General features: G+C 36.8%; 1 long non-coding RNA gene across 2 annotated transcripts; it reads left to right on the top strand.

Moving 5' to 3' along the window:
* Positions 1-1,539: 1,539 nt before the first annotated feature.
* Positions 1,540-4,524, top strand: LOC126706720 (uncharacterized). Of its 2 annotated transcripts, none has more exons than XR_007648696.1 (2): positions 1,540-2,045; positions 3,058-4,524. It is a non-coding gene; the product is annotated as an uncharacterized LOC126706720 (long non-coding RNA). The 2 variants fall into 2 exon arrangements; XR_007648697.1 differs by having other exon boundaries at positions 1,540-2,059.
* Positions 4,525-13,440: the final 8,916 nt, after the last annotated feature.

Here is a 13,440-nt window from a genome sequence, read left to right as displayed (position 1 = left end):
GTTAAGGACTCCTCCTAGTTGATGAATATTTGGTGCAAATCTTTAACACTGGTCACACTTCTTCACATATTCTTGTGCTTCCTTCTGCATATTTGGCCACCAATAGCCTTGTGTGAGGGCCTTATGACACAAAGACCTTCCCCCTGTGTGACTTCCACAAATCCCTTCATGCAACTCTTCTAGGAGAAGCTCAACTGCTTCTGGGTGTATGCATAGCAGATATAGGCCAAAAAATGATCTCTTGTACAACTTTTGGTCCTTGGATAGCTAAAACCGAGGAGCCTTCCTCCATACCTTTTCAGCCGCAGACTTATCCTCAAGTAGGACATCCTCCTTAAGGAACAATACTATGGAATCCATCCAACTCGGTCTTACCCTAATTTGATGAATGTGAACCACATTGCTCCCTACCTCAGTAGGCCTATACAAGTCTTTCACAAGAATCACCCGAGGAAAACTTTGTGCCGAGGAGGTTTCCAGTGTGACAAGAGAGTCAAAATGTGTATTTCTACTTCTAGGGATTTGTGATAAGTTAAAAGATTCAAATCTTGACTGTAAATGTTTAACCTAGCACAAGTACTCCTACATTATGAGATCTCTGGCTTCTAACTCTCCTTAAACTTGGCTTACAACCAGTCTTGAATCAGAGAATATTTCCACTGCTTTTCTATCCATCTTCTGAACCATGGTCATCTCGGCCAACAGAGCTTCATACTCAGCCTCATTGTTTGTGGTCGAAAAGATCAATATCAAGGATATCTCAATTGTAATCCTCTCAGGAGATATCATAACTAATCCCACTCCAGATCCTCTGTGGTTTGCTACCCCATCAACATATACCTTCTAGGACAAAGGTTCTTGTAAAGAGATTGCACCAACCGATTTTTCATCGATATTATGCTTTTTCATTCTCTTTTCTAACAGAGTTTCAGCAAACTCAGCCACCAGATCGGCGAGGACTTGACCCTTGACAGAAGTGTGAGGCATGTACTTGATATCAAAGGCTCCTAGGATCATACCCCATTTGGTAATTCTCCCAGTGTAATCAGCGCTCCAAAGTAGAGATCTAAGTGGGAGCTGGGTGAGGACAACAACCGTGTGTGATTGGAAGTAATGGGGGAGCTTACGTGTAACACCCCGACCCAATTTTTATAATTAAACTATGTGTTTAAGTGGTTAAGTATTATTAATATTTTAAGCCACTTACTTACAAAAATTAATAGAAGAGTATTTAATAAGCATATTATTTTATAATGCCATTGAATGAAAATTGTAAAGATTATACATAACTGAATTGCTATCGGTATTTTAAATATATACTAAGTATGTACAAAATTATATTAAGTGGTTTAAGTTATTAGATATATAATTATTGGTGTTTAATGAAGTGTACAAAGGTAAGGATATTATATATATATATATATATATGTGTGTGTATGCAAAGTGATATTATTTTGTAGAAAAGTGAGTGTGAATGCAAGAAAGTTGAAAAGGTAAGTTATCTTTTCTTTCCTAGCAATACACGTGAATCACCCAAGATATTTTGCTGGACTTCTTGGCTGCACCAGAAATTCCCTTGGTCATTCTTGCTTTACTTCTTTGTTTTCTTCCTTCTTTGTTCTTATTGGTTGCACCTTTATTCCTTCTTTGACTTTCTCAAGCTCTAGGACACCCCATAAGCTCTCTTGCTCTCATTTTCCACGGGTACACACACAAATCAAAAATTTCAGCTCACTTTGCTCTCTTTTTCTCTCAAGGAAAGAGCTAGGAAGCTCTCTTAGGTCCACTTAGTCAGGTCCATGGATCAACAAATTAGAAGAGAGATAAGGCTTCATCATCTTTCTTCTTTCTACTCTTTTAGAAGCAACTAGAATAGTTAAGAGCTCTCTCCCTCTTTCATTCCTACGGTTCCAACACCAAAAGAAGGAAAAGCTCTCAATTATTTTCTCCCTTTCACACCTACATGTCCAGCAGCAAGAAGGAAGCTTCTTCAACTCTCTTAAGCTCTCTACCTCTCATACTTTCTGGTCCAGCCACTAGGAAAGGTAAATCCTTTCATGTAAGTCTATATATATATATATATATATGTATATATATATATATATGCTATTTTAAGAAGCTTTGAGCTGTGTTGATGGTTTGTGAAAGGTAGATTAGGGTTTTTACTAATTAATGATTTTATATGATTAAGGCAGTAAGAAAAATTTAGGATGAGTATTTTTGATGCTGCTGCTGGGATTTTTGTTGTGTGTATTGTTGCTCTAAATGGTTAAATGACTATGTATAAGTGTTTTATAACATGTCTTATGAGTGTATAAAAATCCCCATATGAAAATATCATCGTTTGATGATTGTTTATGAATTTAAAATAAAATGTTGCAAAGCTGTCACTGTGACAGATTCTGTGTTTATGCATGACAAATTATGTATTAAATTACATATAGTGAATTTGGATGCTAGGGATAATTCCTATGAAACCTAAGACACTTGTGGCTGTTATAGAAGTGGTCTCACAGAATTTGGATGAACATAAAATAATGGTTAAATTTATAAGTTGCATGAATTTCTGACAGGACAGATTTGAGTATGCTGTCTTGCGTGATTTTTAGTAAATCATGGGTTTATTCTTTGACTCCGAAATTTTTATGATATATGCTGAACATATAGGGGAGTGGTTCTGTAAAATTTCATGACAATTGGATGTGTTTGGACAGCCCGTTTGTATTTTACAAATGGGGCATATGCTGCTGGAATAGAACAGTGAACAGTAAGGGACATGCCTAACTTTAAGGATTTAATTCTAAAGTTAGGGTAAATGTTTTGAGCTATAATTTAATATGCTCATCCTTTGGTATGTTAGAATCATATATAAATTTTATGAATTGGTTTCTCTATGATTTAGTACATCATGTTGTCTGATGAATGTATTTTGTTTGTGGGAACCTCGTTGAGGTGGGATTAGGATTTCCTTGATTCTAAGAAATAGGCTTTGAGATGAATGTGTGAGTCTATGACAAGGAAATTATAGATAGTAATAAGCTTCAATTTATGGTTTAGGTGTTACCAGTATCCAAGTCTAAGCTCCTTCGACTGTAGGCTCTTGGTTCCTCTGCTTTCAGGTAAGGGATAAGTTATATGGGCATTTGGTAAGTCATGAGGTTATTTTAAAGAATATTATGCATTAAAATATTTTTGATTAGAGATATGGCATGTAATCATTATTCTGGCAAAGATGTGTTCGTGCATTTTCAAAATTCTATGTATATGATTTGAGCATATTGATGCCATTACTAATTTCCACGAACATGAAGTTTAAAGAAAAGAATGGAAATACTATTATTAGGAAATGTTATGCAAAATAAGAAATTTCAGTATGATGTAAAGTATAAAATGTTTTCGAGTTATGTCCTCTGGTGATCTGAACTCTGCCAGTAGGGGTTAATTACTGGCTTTTCATGGAAAATGTTATATGATTTGGCCATTAAGTGGGACTAGCTCTTCTGTACCCGCCCCTTGTTGGTTACCGCCAATTTATGGGGGAAGCCAACCTACCCTCATGGTTAGAAGATATGTATTATGATGTAATCTTGGGAATACCTGGCATTATGGGGAATGATGGATGCCTAGCACCGTGGTGCTAGAAGCCTCCCAAATAAGTACAGACTTATCAGATATAGGCTAACCAATAAGTTATTTATGAACAGCTATGTTATGTTATTAATCATGAGAGAATTATTTTGTTTAAATGCATTATGAAAAGTGAAAACTCTCATGGCAAGAAGAAGTTTCTAATGAAAAGAAAAGCTATTCATTAAAGATAAAAGTTTCTTAAGTTCTAATATGCTATAAAGGTAAAGTTTCTAATGAAAGTACAAGCTATGTTTAAAAGTTATCAGATATCTGTTCTTTATGAAATGTTAAGTTTTATGACTATGAAAGTTATAATATTTTTTGGAAAGAGGTTTATAAAGAAAAGTTTTCTTATTAGTCAAGATGTTTCTAGTCTAATACAAAGTTGCCGATTATCTGATTTAAGTTAAAATAATTATTTTGTAATGAGAATATATATATGGCGACCTTGTAGGAAATGAAAGAAGTTTAATCCGAAAGGTTTCGATAATATTGACCTAATAAGAAAAAGGAGAACAATTATTTTCTATGAAGAGCGTATAAGTTATTATTATGAATAGTATAAAATACTATGCATGAAAAGATGTTCTCCTATTCGAATATTCATAGAATGAAATGATTTGATTTACATGCATCCTTATTGAATTCTCATATATCTTACCTTTACTGAGTTGTGTAGCTCACCCCTTCCACTCTTTCAGTTAACAAGTTTTATTTTGGAGCAGAAGGAGCCTTAGTCGAGTTTTGGAAGGAGCTGGTTTAGTTTTATATGTATAGATCCTAAATTAGTAATATGATGTTTAGATTTGTAGCATTGTTTATTTTAGGATCTAATGAAAGTGTATACCTTAAAGTATTAAGAGATGTATTATGTGAAATTCCGAATTTGAACAATTGATGAATTATGTTATTCTTTGGAGTACAATGTAGATGCTCTGAATGTCAAGTGAAAGGTTATATCATTTAAGTAAAGAAACAAAAATGAAAAGAAAGAGGAAAGCTTTTGTAAAAGTTTTCAAAAATTTTAAGTTGGTTCTTGTTAATATCAGGTTTAGGCTTGATATTAGCATGCCGGTCATGGTCACAAATCCGAGTACCGAGTTTGGGGCGTGACATTACGTGTGCCATGCACCACTACTAAAATGGCTTTCTCCAGTGGTAGGTAACAGACCTCGGCCTCATGTAGTGACTTGCTTACATAATAAATTGTCCTTTGCATGCCACCATCGACCTGTATCAGCACCAAGCTTACCACATGGGAAGCCACTGCGATGTAGGCAAATAAAACTTCATCCACCTCAAGCTTGGACATAATGGGGGGACGAGATAGATATTTCTTCAACTGCTGGAAGGATAAAATACACTCCTCAGTCCATTCAAATCCCTTCCACTTGTTCAACAACTGGAAGAAAGGTCTACACCTGTCTACTGACCGAGAGATGAATCGGTTTAAAACAGCAGTCATCCCTATTAGCTTCTGGACCTTCTTGGGATTCCGGAGTGGTTGTAAATCATTGATCGCCTTAATTATGTCAAGATTAACTTCAATTCCATGGTGTGTAACCACGTACCCCAAGAACTTTCCTGACCCAACACCAAAAGAACACTTAGAAGCGTTAAGGCGCAGCTTGTGTCTCCTTAACGTCCCAAAGATATCCCCGAGGTCATTACCATGCTTGGATTCTGTTTTACTCTTTACCACCATATCATCTATATAAAATCTCAATGTTTTTTCCTAACTGTGGCTCAAACATCCTGGTCATCATCTTTTGGTAGGTAGCCCTTACATTCTTTAAACCAAAAGGCATCACTTTGTAATAGTAATTCCCAGTAGGAGTAACAAAGGTTGTCTTCTTTTGATTGTCCAAAGCTAAAGGTATCTGGTGGTAGCCTTAAAAAGAGTCCAAAAAGCTCATCCAAGGATGGCCTACAGTGGCATCCAATAGTTGGTCTATCTGAGGCATGGGGAAAGGATCTTTTGGGCAAGCCTTATTCAGATCTGTGAAGTCTATGCACACTCACCACTTCCCACTCTTCTTCTTCACTACTACGATATTGGCCAACCACTTAGGGTAAAAAACCTCCTTAATAGCCCCAACCTGCTTGAGCTTCATTACCTCGTCTCAACAACATCAGAATGATCCTTGGATGAGCGCCGAGGAGGTTGCTTTTTAGGGGTGACAGATGGATTGACATTCAAATGGTGGAAGATGAAACTTGGATCCACCCTTGGAGCTTCGTAAGCACTCCATTCGAACACATCAATGTTCCCCCTGAGAAAATCTATCAGCTCTTCCTTCTCCTAAGGAGGCAGCTGAGCCCCGACCTGAAAAACCTTCTTTGAATCATTCCCCACAACAATCTTCTCCAAATCCTCACATTTCACCTCCTCGGCTGGCCCACTGGCAAGTGACACCAGGGTCTTTGATTGCTATGAGCCCTCCTCAACGAAGGTCAAGGGCTCAGCCTTAGGCTGATGCAAAATGGCGGCCACCAGGCACTGCCTAGCCAAGGATTGACTCCCAACAAACTCTTCGATCCGGTCCCCAGATGGATATTTCACCTTCAGATGCAGAATGGAGGATACAGCCCCCAAGGCATGAAGCCAGGGTCTTCCCACGATGGCTGTGTAGGGAGAATAGGCGTCCACCACAATAAAGTTCACCTCTACCACCTCTGATCCCACCTGTACAGGTAGTCTAATCTGACCCTTCAGGATGACAACTTTCCCATCAAAACTTATTAATGGTAAATCGTATGCTGTCAAATCTTCAGGTTTCAGGTTCAACCCCTTGTATAAATCAGGATACATTACTCTGGGCCACTGCCCTGGTCTACCATCACTTTCTTCATGTCGTATCCTTCTATCCTGAGCGTGATCACTCAAGCATCATCATGCAGTTGTATGGTTCCAACCTTATCCTCATCTGAAAAACTCAACGCTGGTCAAACCTTCACTCTAGCCCTCTTCAGCATAGGATTAACGTCCTCAGTGAGGGGCCGAGCCACAGGTATCACCCTGAAGGGTTGTGAATCGGTTCTCCCAAGAGCAGCAAAGATGATGTTGATGGTGCCCAAAGGGGGCCTTGAAGAAGCGTTCCTCTGTGCCTCTGACCTTGACTGGTCTCTCTACCTATTGGGCCGATACAAAAACTGCTGCAACCTTCCCTCTTTAACTAGCTGCTCTAGATGATTCCATAGAATTTTGCAGTCCTCAGTGGTATGCCCCCGCTCCTGGTGATATTGGTAATGAAGGCTCTAGTTGCACCTCAAGGGGTCTCCTCCCATTTTGTTTGGTCATTTGAAGTATGTCTTGTTATTGATCTTCTCCAAGACTTGATGCATTGGTTCTTGGAACACAGTGTTAACCACCTGAGGAGCTGTAGATCCAGACTGTCCTGCAAAATCCCTTTGAAGTATGTTGTTGTTGAATCGGTCTGACCTGAAATCTCTCCTCTCCTGAGGGATAACCTTGCCCTTTTCCTTATCTTGATGTTAGTATTCCTCAACCCTTTTGTACTCATCAATGCGATCCATAAGCCAACGAACACTCCTGATCAGCTTCTTGGTCAAGGACTTTCTCAGATCATGCTCGGTAGGTAGTCTGACCTTGAAGGTCCTTATGGTCACGTCATCAAAATCCCCACCAATCTTATTAAACATCTCCCAGTACCTGTCCGGGTATGTTTTCAGGGTCTCACCTTCTTGCATGGACATGGACAACAAAGAATCTAAGGGTCGAGGAACCCTACTACACTTAATAAAACGAGACCCAAACGCTTGGGTGAGCTCCTTGAAGGTGCCAATAGAACCTACACCCAAACCATTAAACCACCTCATTGCCACAGGCCTCAAGTTGGATGGAAATACCTTGCACATCAAGGTCTCATTCTTGGAGTGCACGGTCATTCTCTAGTTGAAGTGACTTATGTGCTCCACAAGGTCCATACAACTATTGTACATGGACATGGACAACAGAGAATCTAAGGGTCGAGGAACCCTACTACACGTAATAAAACGAGACCCAAACGCTTGGGTGAGCTCCTTGAAGGTGCCAATAGAACCTACACCCAAACCATTAAACCACCTCATCGCCACAGGCCTCAAGTTGGATGGAAATACCTTGCACATCAAGGTCTCATTCTTGGAGTGCACGGTCATTCTCTAGTTGAAGTGACTTATGTGCTCCACAAGGTCCATACAACTATTGTACATGGTGAACGCGAGTTGAGTGAACATCGAGGAAGTCTCCCTTCCTCAATTCTGCGTGTGAAAGGTGATCTGGAAATTTGTTTGAGTGCTCTGCTCATCACATCATTCCCCAAGCCTTTGGAAGATGAGTTTATGTATCTGTGCTCATAGCGATATTCCCCATCATATGAGAAAGACTCACTGAGAGGAGTTCTTGATCTCTGTCCAAAACTACCACCCTTTTAATCGCTAGAAGAGAAATCAGCAATAGAGGGAGTTCGCCTTCTTCGCTCGTGGCACAACTCTCTCTTCAAATGGTCAATCTTCTACTGCATGGTTTTGGTATTTTTCTCATGAGAAAGGTGGTTAGCACCCCGAGAATGGCTTCTACTTGTGTGGGTAGTATGCGCACTCTCCTCCCAGTCCCTTCTTCGCTTGAGGTAGACAAAATGATCTTCACGTTGGGACCTCCTAGACTCTGCCTGATGTGGGCTTAAACCTACCATAGTTGGAAATCAAACTTACTATCACACTAGAATTCCCCACAAATAGGGCCAATTGTAAGGGCCAGATTTGAGTTCCTAGCCTAGAAGATGGATGGACCTAGGCCCAAAAAGTCCAAAAATAATGAATTTGTAGAGAATGGGTTGGAAAACCGGGTTAAAATGAGTTGGGCAACAAATAAAGTGAACTCAATTAACAAGAATAGGAAAGTAGATTAAATTTACCCAAAGAAAATCGTCCTCGGCACAGTCTGAGGAAGTTAGTTCTTATATATTTCTTACAAGTTTGATTACAAAGTTGGTTCCTGATTGCTACAGTGTTTCTCTCTTGATTTCGATCCCTTATCCATGGAGAGTCTCTTCTATTATATAGTTCTCATTAGGCAATCTTGGCCCTTCATTTATTGATCATCCAAGCCATCACTTGAGTGCTCGTCCCATCGGACACCCTCTCAGTCCCTCTGTGTGTTGGGGTAGCCAATGCAACACTGTTTAAGGGCCTTCTCCACATTAATGCAGCTAGAAAGTTAGCTGCAAAACATTTAATGTGATAGTAACAGCTTTCTCTTTAGATATTTTAGGACTCCTCCCTGTCCTGTATTCCCATAGTGCTTATCTGTATCAACAGAATGTTCCTGGGACGTTCCCTCGGATGGTAGACCACCTCTATGGACTTTGGCCTTGGTTAGCAGAGGAGGCATTCATCCTCGGCACAACCCTTTGGGCCGTTATGATCAAAACTGACTTCTTCATTTGCTAACATGGGCTCTCTTGACAATATTTACCCTCCTCGAACACCTTCCAATTCTTAGCTTAGGCCTTAGGCCCATTATATACATAAATAATGAGCTCCTAGGCCCAATACCTCTACAGTAATAATAAGTTTAACTAAGTTCATTCTTGATATAAGTGGTGAATTCAAAATAATGTATTTTACATCAAGTAATTTGTTGCATAATTTTCCAAATGGCAAATATATATTATTTTCTTAAAAAAAAAAAATTCATATGAAAAATATGACCCCACCCGATTAACCTGAACCCCTTTTTACACCACTTAAAATGACCTGTTTTTTACCCGTGACTTGATTGACCCGCAACCTAATTGACCCGACCCAACTCGTCCGTTTTGCCATGTCTAACAAAATAGCAAGAAATTTGATAGCAGAAAGGAAGCAGAGAATGTGATAGTGCCCATTTCTAATGTCAGTGCACACACTGTGACACTAGACCCTTGAGATTGGAAAGAACTAAGGAAAGTTTGTAATATATAGACTTAACTCTTAAGTGTAGACTATATGCAGAAGAAAAGTCAGGGAGACTCTTATAGTCACGAGTATATGGTTAATAAGATTAGGAGACAGTGTGTATGTTTGGATAGCACGTTTAAGTGCTGTGTCTGCGTTTTCTCTTTTTTTTTTTCTTTTTTTTTTTTTTTCAGCCGCAACTGTTGACCGGTCTTTTGTGAACAGTGCATAAATGCACTGTTCACGGATCCCACAAACTCCACTTTTTATCAACTTTTTCATTAAAAATGGGTCCCACGGTACTATTTACACATTTAAAAATTATTTTGCTACAGTGTTTTCAGTTTTCAGTTTCAACAAAATAAGTTCTATCCAAACAGACCCAGTATTGCTATAAAAGTTTGCCTCGGAGTGAGAAAGAAAGTGAGAGGCTATTGCACGGTTGCACCCATTTTCCTAGAGAGTGACGTTTTTCAGTTTTTGGTTATTTGGAATTTTTTTCATATAAATACAGATGTGGCATATTTAAATGTTAAATAAATTTTTAATTATCATTTTATTTTGGACGTGAGGTTAGTCAATTTTTTTTTTAAGGTTATGCTGATATGGCAATTCAGATACTAGTTTGATATGCATAAAAAATAATTTTTTGTTATTATGTTTGATACATTAGTCTTTTTCATCCAAATGATAACGTCAGGCACTCAACTAATACACTACTAAAACAAGTTAAAAATTAAATTGACACAATTTAAAAGTTAAGAATTAAATTAAAATATAATGTAAAAGATAGGACCAACTTTATAATTTATTCAAAAATATCCTATTGATTTTTCTCTCTTAAACAAAATATCTGGGCCTGTCTCAAATTTTCTTTTAATCAAGTGACTCAAGTCAAAGTCTGTCTCGAACTTTAAACTGGTACAGAAAAATAAAAAAAAATAATTGATACAAAGAAGAAAGAACTAGTAATAAAAGCATCCGGCCGAATATACTAATGGTTTGGTTTCTCTCTTAAAATTCATTTGGGCCTTTCTGAAATTTTAAATTGTTATAGAAAAACCCAGTAAAAATTGATACAATGAACTAAGAAAAGCATCTGGTACTTCCTTAGCCCATTGCCCTTCCAAATACATTGTAAAAGCAACTTTTAACATATTCCCAAACCTGCAATATCCACTATCCTATGATTCCTATCCAGCACATCAAAAAATTTCTATCTTTTAAACCCCAACAAAATATATATATATATATATATATATATATCAAATATAAATCCTTTGTCAGTAAATCAGAATTAATCCTCCTAATAATTAAAAAAAAAATCAGTTTTAAAAAAATAAATAAATAACCTAACTAAACAAAATTGCCTTAAGCTTGAGTCACTACTTAACTAAGCCGGACTCAACAGAATGCTTACAACTTCCATTCCACGACCAACGCAGGCTCCGTCCAGATCAACAATCATCAGTAGTACATTGGCATCATCTACCTCTCTCTCTCTCTCTCTCTCTCTCTCTCTCTCTCTCTATGTTTATGTTTGAGTAAATTGCGAATATCTTTGCAAACACATGCATTACACCAAAATAACAAATACTTATCTTCATTCATTCAAAAAAATATCTTGATTCTTGATAACTATGTATTTGCCTAGAAAGGATGGATGACTATCTACTTGAGTTGTGCTTTACAGCTTGGTGTGTTTTAAGTTTTAATTTTTTTATTTTATTTTTATGAAATGTAAAATAGTAATGTGCAATTACTTTTTGGGGTTTTCTTTTTACTTGAAAGGCCTTAATATATTGTTAAGTGGACCAAATTATGGACCAAAGTTTAATTTTATTGAGCATAAAAAATAAAATAAAAAACTTAGGGTGGTCACAAATCTTTTTTTAAGGGTAGACAGTGTTTATTATCAGGTATGGTGGAGCCAAAATGATAAGGTTATTTAAAAAAATTTCAAATAAGATATTTCCAAAAAGAATTTTTAATTTTTTCGAAAATTTTGGGAGGGTCTAGGCCCCCCTCGATCTTTAATAGCTACGCCATTGGTTCAAGTTTCTTTAGCATCTTCTACCTCAAGTGTTGAATGTGATGATATAATTTGTATGTTAGTAATGAAAATACTAACATAAGCCAAAGGTGTAAGAATATTCTATAGGAGTTTGATCATTACACTAATGAGTGTCGTGTTTAGAACTAAAGGATTTGATGTTTTGGATTGGTGGAATAGCAATGACAGTAAGTAATCCTATTGCATAGGATATTTTGGCTATTCTTGTGACAATAATTGCCTTAAAGTCCACTTTTAGGACTAGTAGGAAATTATTGAGTCCACATGGTAACCATCTTTATCATGATAACTTAGAAACATTGATTTGTGCAAAATTAGTTATAGAGTAAACTTAAAAGGTTTTTTTTTTTTTTTTTTTTTTTTTAATGTTTCATAATTGTATGATTATATAATTTATTACATATTTAATATGGTTTCTTTTTTTTGTAGGATCTTTACCTACGCCGGAAGTTGCTACAATTCAAAACATTCTTGATAATTATGAAGAACATGAAGAGAAGGAAAGTCGGGCTAATAGACATGTATCTAATTTCCATGTACTCAGATTTCCCCCCCCCCCCCCCCCCCCCCCTCAAAATGTTCCCTTTTGTTGATGATTATGAAGAGCATGAAGATTTTGTAAACCACTGAAATGGCTTTAGATGTCAAATTTGTTGGTTTTGTTCTTTTGGATATTGAGGAATGGGCTTGCAAACTGGCTGATTGTGTGCCAGTTTTAGTTTCTTATTCAATCTTGGTAAATTGTTGATGTTTTTAAATGGATCGTCATTTATACTGATTTCATTGGCTGATGGTGGTTTGAGTAAACATGGTAACTGGACATCTACATTTGCTTGAAATGTTCAACTATCTAATAGACAATATATGTTAAGCTAGCATAATTCTTATCCTTCTAAAATGCCTGCATGTATCTGCTTTCCATAACCTTATGCTCTTTTAGTAATATATAAAATATGCAAAATATGCCTAATCTATTTTTCTCATTTTAGGTTCCACTTGACACTGGTTATTATAGCAACAATCAATTTTTAGATGATGTAACATGTAAGTTCATCTTTAATTATGAGAACTGGAACTCCATCTGATTTGATGTTATATGTAAAAATTCATTCTTAATATGTGCGCATCTTTAGGCTGGGACCTTTATCCTCTTGTATTTAGAATATAAAAGTCATTGCTACGTACATGTATCTTTGAAGTGTTTGATATAAATTTTTAAGCTTAAATGTTTAATATTGAACAGGTTCAATTTACACTGGGTAGAGGATTTCCTAGAAGATGATAATAGCAGGCCATACACTTACCAGGAGAAGAAAAAAAATCCAAACAGTCATTCACTCAAGACATTTAGTAGTAGTTTCACTGATATGTCAGAGTGTGTAGTATGACCCGCCAATCTCTTTTTATTTGCTTTTTTGAACCCAAATTATTTGCTTTTGGAAAAAAAAAAAAAAAATTTGAATGAATGGTAGATGATTTTACTTCATTTTATTTTGGTCCTTCTATTGTAGTATATCAGTCACTGGAATTGCGTAGTTCTTGCCTTGTTGGTATCATTCGGTTGTTCTTAATATTGTTCTGTTTGTTGAAATCTTTGGTCATTTTTTGAACTTTTGGGATTCTAGACTTTCTAGGTCTTAGATTTTCTAAAATACAGGAAAAATTCTACAATTAGCTATATGCATGGTTTATGGTTCAATTTAAAATGACACTGAATTCTACCTTGTGTTCATAATAGCATGGCTCAACTTCTAAACTTTTGAGTATCTTTTGGTGTACTAAGGGTCCATTTGGAT

The sequence above is a fragment of the Quercus robur genome, chromosome 11, assembly GCF_932294415.1.
Source record: "Quercus robur chromosome 11, dhQueRobu3.1, whole genome shotgun sequence".
NCBI classification, from domain to species: Eukaryota; Viridiplantae; Streptophyta; class Magnoliopsida; order Fagales; family Fagaceae; genus Quercus; species Quercus robur.
Note: the sequence above shows the minus strand (reverse complement) of the source record. Positions and strands in the feature narration are given on the sequence as shown.